Genomic DNA, 8,156 nt, shown 5'->3' on the forward strand with positions numbered 1-8,156 from the left:
CGTATTAGATGATTCAAAAATCAATCCTACATCTTTTATTTTAAAGATTACAAAATTCGTTCCCATTATAAATGAAAATTTATGCATCTAAAATACATTTCTGTCCGCTTACTTTAAACATAATGTTTATTAAGATAGCCCTACGATAAAATCATGCAAACATTGTTATAATTCTCTGGATTGCAAACGATTAATAAATGTAAACCTTGTTTTGTAAGCGTAACGTCCATATTTTCTCTTATTATAAATAGAGTTACATATGTATGTATACTTACGGGCAATGTATATCGGACTAAAATTCCCAAATTCAATTAACCGTAAGATTTTCGCAATTTCTTTGCAATTTCTTCGTAATTTCTTCGCAATTTCTTTCTTGATGATAAGCCTTTCATTAAGAGTTTGTATTTACATCTATTTGATGCTCCTGCAAGATCCGGTAGTAAAAAAGCTCAGCTTATACAAGCTTACGAAACCTTCTGAAGCGATAAAAAGAGTAGAAAAGAAACGTACGTATTGCATGGAAAAACAAAGAAACTACGAGTGCACAATGGACGGTTGAATTTTACTGAACATTCTCTCCATCTATCTACGTACGATATGCAGGGCCAAGTTTCCGCTTGGTTCCACGTACCACGTCGCGTCGCGCTCGCCATTTTATTCCCGCTGCAAGTAGCGAGTCGAGTTTTTCTTCTAGAACAAGAAAAAGAAAAGAAGCGAAAAAGGAAGAAAACCGGAAAAAAACGTCGCGAACGCTTCATTTTTCATTCGTATGGCCTATTGTACGCGTCTAGACTGTATAAATGTACTATAGCAATAATTAATCGAGCACTGTACATACATTGACGAAGAACAATTTTTCTCGTGAATGCAAGAATGCGTGTCGTAAGCTTGCGTGACGTGTGATCGTCGTTTTTGTAAATTGGTAAGTCGCGAATGATCACGGCCAGAGCGTGCCGTGCGCAGCGTTGACATGTATTTTACGTGTTGCTTATGTGTACACAATTCACACCCCTTTAATCCATACGCTCAGCGTCCCCCAAGTGCGATTCGTTAGTTATGATTGTTAGTATTATTATTATTATTATTATTATTATTGTTATTGTTATTGTTACTATTGTTATTATTATCACTATTATCATTATTACTACTGCTATGGTATGATTTGCATCGTTCAGCAGCCGAGCGGATCGAGTAGGTTCCCGATGGGTTAACTGGCGAAAATAATAGAAGTAATTTTTTATCGGTACAAAAACAGTCGAGAGGGTAACCGGACCGCTTTTCCAATGTCAGTGACAGCTGTCCGAACGAGTTTAGCAAACTATGGCCAATTTTGCTCGCGTGAAACTAGTGCATGCGTGATTAATCGATAGTAGGTAGATAGTAGTTCGTAGTTTCGATGAACGATACGATGCAGGCTCGTAATTTGAGAAATATCGTAACACGCTTTCTTATACGTAACTCTCGGATGTCTAATTTTGTTCTCTTGTTTTCATGCATTTGTTTTATTTGTTTGCGGGGTGGGATTAATCGTTAATATGATTTACGATATCTATTGCATTAACTTCTTTACTGTGTTTCATAGGGATAATTTATTACTTTGAGAAAATTAACTCTGTCATATAATAATCTTCGTTATTATGTTTCACAGAAAGTTTATTATCTTAGAAATCGAATATTTGAGAATCCTAAACGATGCGGTTTTGTCTGTTCTACTGTTTTTAATTCTAGCCGCGTGTTAAACCTAAAAAGAAAAAAACAAACAAAAACGACACTATTTTGAGTTTTTAGATATTAAACTTGACAAAATTGTGTATCATTTTAATTTATCAGTAACATATATCTACATGTAGTGTACAATAACATATTTATATTACTATATAGAGAAATATAATCACAAGTAATAATACGCAAAAAAGTTCAATCATATTTCCTTCCTTTTGTTTCACAAACATGTCTACGCGTCTAAAGAGGGATAAAAGTCGCCGGCTTTGTTCGCTCGAACGCTGTCACTGACCCACGTATACGTCACCGGCAGTCTCCTCGATTCGCTCGAATTTCCGATTAATTCTATTCGTTACATTCGAATTGTTCGACGATAATGACAATCGCCTAAAACGTTGCGCGTCTGTCGATTCGACGTCGATATGCCGACAGAGAACCGTGATATCGGAAAGGGAATTATATTTCGAGCAATTAGGCAGCGCTGATGGTATTGTTACACGTGACAATACAAACTGATGTGCTAGATTTTTCGATAGCATCCGGACGGACATTTTGACAAATACCTATAATTTTGACTTCTTATCGATTCTGCTACATCCATATCACCTTTCACAATTGAACTAATATTATTTATGAAATTTTATAGGTTATAATTTACAAGTTATCGATATTAATTTAATAAAATACATTTAATAAAATACTCGCTCGTCAATAAATTAGAGGAAGCGCGGAAACGTATGAACACCTAAGTAAAGTGATAAAAAGTCATTTGTAAGATGTAATAATTTAGTTAAAAGAAAGTGCGAAAAATAACATCAAACAGGAAATTTATTACTTTGAAAAAGAACTTTAATCGATCGAGAGATTATATTATATGAAATCGCTTTATCTTTTTATGCAGGCCATACTAATCTTTAAGCGATATTAAATTTCCGATGGAAACCGTAATTTATGAAATTATAAACTGAGTTTGCAAGATTACAGAAATTTTCACGGAGAGAATTTTATTTTCCATTATAGATCCAACTTCGTCGTCCGAACTAGAATTCTTAACAAATCCGCTTTTAGAGATTTCAAGAATTTCAAAGCTGCTATAAATTTACACTTCCTACAAATATATACTTTGCGGTTCAGTTCTTAGCTTCAAAGAAGCCATTCCCCTCAGTCTTTGCTTTTCATCTTCCTACGAATTAGTAGCTACACCTGTCAATCTTAAATATTCATTTCTCTTTGCATTCTACCTGAACATTTTCAAACAACATATTATCCTAATCAAATTTGATGAAATTGCTACTAAATACGATTTTTAGGCAATAATCTACTGTACTTATTACATGATAAATATAATTACAAGTAAATTGTAAATAAATTTTTAAAAATATTAAATTTAATGTTTGTTAAACAATCTCCATTTTTCTCTTTTAGTATAAACAGGCATTATTTTGATTAATAGACACAATGGAAATCGTTAGTTTAAAATTTATTAAGCAGTCACATCGGCGCAAACAGATAAACTTTAAAATAAAATTCTTTTGAAAGAACTTCCAGATAATGGATAGTTGAGGCAAGAATCGAACGAATTCGAGGAATTTGGAATGGAATTTAGCTTGCTAACATCTAAGAATCAAGTGACAAGCATTTAAAGTGCCGCTTTCGACGCACCGAACTGATCTTTATTTCTCTATGTAGAATACACGGAGTTACATTGGCCGTCACGTTCATAGCGTTCCCGTTCGTAGCGTCACTGTGTAATCGTTATCAAACAGTACGCAGAGTTAACGTCGCAAACTGTAGCTTTCATGTAAAACGAATCGAGGGGAAGAAGGAAAGGTATGTGATCTTGTCATTGAGCGACACACCAACATTCTGAGAAATCAAATTGATCGACTTAATTCTGTATCAAGTTTTCAATTTCATTAGCCAAGTATACAGTGAATATTCAATATTTCGAAGAGCAAAGGACTTTCTTTCATGAATTTATTCATTATGGGTAGATAATCACGAACTTTCGAGAAAATTTCGAAAAATAATGTTTACAATTATCATGTCATTTTTCTCTACATTTCAGTTTATCGAGTTGATCAATGTGACTTTTGAGGAACTCGTATGATGCAGAAGTAAGGCATGTAAACACTTTGATCGTTCTCGATCTACATACTCGTATATATATTATTTTTTCTTCCCTCTCTCTCTCTCCCTCCCTCCCTCTCTCTCTCTCTCTCCCCCTCCCTCTCCCTCTCCCCCCTCTCTCTCCATCCCTCTCCCCCCTCTCTCTCCCTCCCACTCTCTCTCTCTCACACACACACACGCATACACACATACATATGCGCCCTCACTCAGTCACTCAGTCACTCACTCACTCACTCACTGTGTCCAACTGCACAGTGCATGTTAGGAATTCGTTTCCCTTTGTAATGTCACAACAACCACTTGGTTTACCTTAACTCTCTACAATGTTGTACAATTTGTTTGTTTATGACCGCATTATTCTATTTACTATTATAATGTTTATTAACTTTAATACTTTATAGATTTCAAACGAAAACGAGGAGCTATAATCTACTATAATCTCCAACAAAATTTCAATCGTAGGGGGTAATTTTAGATCAGATTAATTATAGTTTTACTAAATTATACTTGTATCGATTACTTAATTTTTGTATAGCTGCCTGCTAATCTTCGGAATATCGACTGATATTAATATGTTTTTGAAAAGTATTTACATACATATAGCGTCAGCATCGACTATGTTAAAGTAATGTAAGAGAAATGTGACAGAATGTCTTTAAATAAGTAAAGCTTGGCACTTGTTTCGTAAAAAGGATAGAAAGAATAAGAGCACGTACAAATTAACAAGAAGTAATTTCAGAGAGTAAGAGTTTTGGTGTTTCAAGGAGTTTATCTTACCAAATTATTGGACATTTAACTCGAAAACAATACATCCACCGAGAAAGAAGTTTGAGTGGGCAAATGTGAGAAAAAGTACCGTGGAATTTCGCTAATGCAACACGAATAAAGATCGATGGTATCGAACTAATGGAACTTTAACAAGTTTCCCATGCAGAAATTGTTCGTATTATTAAAGCATGTAACATTATCGAGCAGATGAAAAGGAGGGCGAAGGAAACAAATATCTGCCAATTATCGTTCAATAACGATGAAAATCCGTTCGTGAAACGAGTAATAAAATTTTTCCACGGCGATAATGTTAGGACAACCACCTTGGATAGCCAAGATTCTTAAGAACTCTATTCTACAGTCAGAAGACGTTAAACATACAATAGAATTTTGATTATCCAAACTAACTATTCGAATAATCAAGTAATTTTGTTTGTATACGAAATAAGATAATTTATTTTAAACTATTTTATAAAATTTCATACTAAACAAACAAGAACAAAAAATTTTGAATAGAAATATAACAAAAAATACTTTCATTTCTATTCTTTCTTAGAGGTATTATCCACAAAATTTTTGGTTCATTGGTGTTCTGATAATCAGATTCTGTTTTATCTACATACGTACATGCTTGTAAGAAATATAACTTTTGTTTTACGAGAAAGAAACAGAAGAAAAGATATTTCTACTTATATGTACTGTGAAGTTACTACTCGTGTTTCGTTTACGTATTCCGAGGCGATTAATGTTAAGGGAAACGTGAAATACGATGTAACGCTGTTCCGTGTGATGCCGTGCGAGGAACATTCGTTCGGAACGGGGTTCAATGTTTCGTAAATAGCGAGCGAACCTATTATTCGACGAAAGTATCAAGAGAAATAAAAGAAAATTGCGCCAATGTGCAGCACACGAGTTATCAAAGAACTTTCTTTCTTTCTCGTTCTCTCGTTTGTCGAGTTTCCAGCAACCCTGATAAAATAAACGGGTAACAACGACGACCTATATTCGACCTATATTCGTTCTTTCAAGCAGCTTTCCATCTGACATCGTTCAACGAGACACCGCTGAACGTAGTGTAAACTCGATGAAAAGCTTTCAAGATTTTCATAAATTTTCGTGGCTGGCAGAAATACCGATTGCGCAACAATCGCCGAGTAAGATGAAAAGATCGAGGTCAACCGACAACAACTCACATCAAACATCGTACCAAGGATATTAATAAAACTTTGAAGATATTTAAAAGGGACTTTCTCCTCTCAGTTTCCTACGAAAGGAAATACATATATGTGATCTTTCATTGACTTAAATGCACTATTGTTTAATAATACTGCAAGGATACAATATTACTAGATTAAGATATAACATATAAGGTATGATATTTTATATACTACATATGTATATTTCAATGCACTTATACTAAAACTAATTTATACTAAAACCTTTTATTGAAATGAATCAGTCTTTCTGCTTAGATTCCAAATCGTCATTCTGATAAGAATTTATTTTTATGAGAAGAATTTAGTTGGTTATCTTAACACAATGGCATCCGATTATTTGTAAGCCAGTCGGATCGATGCTGGGACCGGGGAAACTTGGTGAAATTTGGCTAAATTATGTTAGATAGAAGAAAAACTGCTATATCTCAACTTTTTATTTATAAAATAAAAAATTCGACATTTTAGTCAAATTTCACCATATTTCATGGCATGTACATTCTAGTATCATATCTTATCGCAGGTACGTATGACAAGTATTAAATATATCAATTTCATTTGGTAACAAGAATAATAACGTTTACTTACGATTTTGCATACTTTTACACGCGCGCGCTTTCACGATTCACGGCGATAACGATTCTATCGTTGCGTCGCAAACAAAGAAAATGAGGTATGAGAAACAGGCGAAAGAGATTTTAAAAAATCCTATTTTTCACTTTTATACACGATATTATTCTCCGCAAAAATTACGAAAAATTACCAGAGCATTGAAAAGCTTATTTCTTCTCGTACAAATCCATCAGTGTGTCCAATTTTTCTTCCAAATACCTTCAACACAAAGCGGAATATAAAACATTTCAGGAAATGTTATTCACGCTATGTCGACAAACTGACAACTTGTTGGAGTTTTCTATTGTTGCGCGCAAGAACTGTTTTCCGGGCGCAAATAACAGGGCGAACAATTCGTTGTTGATTTCCACGTAAAAAAAGCAAACTGACAAATATAAAAGAGTAAATAAAGAACAGAAGAAACGACGAGGTTAGAACAGTCTCTATCGTCGTACCACTGCGTATCAAGAGCTTGATAAACACGTCGAGGCCTGCTGTTATTTCAATCAAGAAACAGAAAACCGATATGTTGGTCGTGTTAGAAAAGCCAACTGCTTCCTACTTCAGCGATTGCTAAATTCTTTTTTATTTGTAGCTTGTTAACGCGACAGGTCGATGAGGTGAATTAATATCAAGGCGGTAGAATGTCGGGACAAGATCAGATGAAACAGAGGCCGTTTGTACAATGGGAGGAGAATGGGAAGAAAATTGATTGATCGATAGTTGACCGACCTTGACCACTACTTTCGCCATCATTTCCATTAGATTAACCAGTCTCTCCTTCGACCCTCCTCTATATATCGTACACAATTATGTACAATATTTTGCATCTAATAAGAAGTAGTTAATCAAATCAATTACGTAACTCGAAAACTTCTTTTCGACTGTGACTTCTCACACCTAACCTAAAAAAAGTTCCACTTTTCTCCACTTTTAGACGTGTTTGCGATACCAAAGAGTATGTTCGTAGGGACAGAGGCGGCGAAGTAGTAAATAAGGCAGCAGCAGCAGCAGCCCTGTGCGTTGGTGAATCGAAGCAGAAACAGAGGCGGAGAAGTTTCGCTGAATCGAGACACGGTTTTGCTTGTACATTCGGAATAGTCGAAGAATAATATTCAGACCGACTCGAAACCGACTCGAAACCGATTGTTACAAAAGCATTATCGCGATGGTTCATTTACAAGTCTCTCGAGACGGGCTCTCTCTTAAAATAGAGACATCCAAGTTTACAGCGGAATAAATTGTTACCCCGGGCACGAAAAATTTATCTGCTGCTTGACATTCAAGCCATACCTATTTAAATTTTGTATCTTCGTTATGCGACAATGAAATAATTCACTCTAGCATAGTTTTACTGTTGTTACCCCCATTTTCAGGATTATATTCATTGAAAGGTCATATTTTTGTAACGAAGAAAGGGAAAAGTTCGATACGTGACGTTTATGTATTACCGAGACATGGAAACTTTCTCCGCTTTCTCCAAGAAGCTTTACATCTTTTTATATCTCTTCTGAGGTGACACAGAAATATATCTACATTTCTTTCGCTAAATTGCCGTATCTTCTACCGTTAACATTCTTCTAATGTTATTTGTATCAGTGAGTCGATAATAAATTGAAATCCGTGATTTTGAAAATGTTGGTTTTGCGAAAATTGGGGAATTTGATGACGGTAAAATGACAAATATCACTAAATCATTGTTGACAAATG

General features: G+C 34.8%; 1 long non-coding RNA gene across 1 annotated transcript; it reads right to left on the minus strand.

Moving 5' to 3' along the window:
- Positions 1-1,707: 1,707 nt before the first annotated feature.
- Positions 1,708-7,455, minus strand: LOC126874146 (uncharacterized). Its single transcript, XR_007692672.1, has 2 exons — positions 4,025-7,455; positions 1,708-3,966 (listed from the first exon to the last, which is right to left on the minus strand). It is a non-coding gene; the product is annotated as an uncharacterized LOC126874146 (long non-coding RNA).
- Positions 7,456-8,156: the final 701 nt, after the last annotated feature.

This window comes from Bombus huntii, chromosome 15 (assembly GCF_024542735.1).
Source record: "Bombus huntii isolate Logan2020A chromosome 15, iyBomHunt1.1, whole genome shotgun sequence".
Lineage (NCBI taxonomy): Eukaryota > Metazoa > Arthropoda > Insecta > Hymenoptera > Apidae > Bombus > Bombus huntii.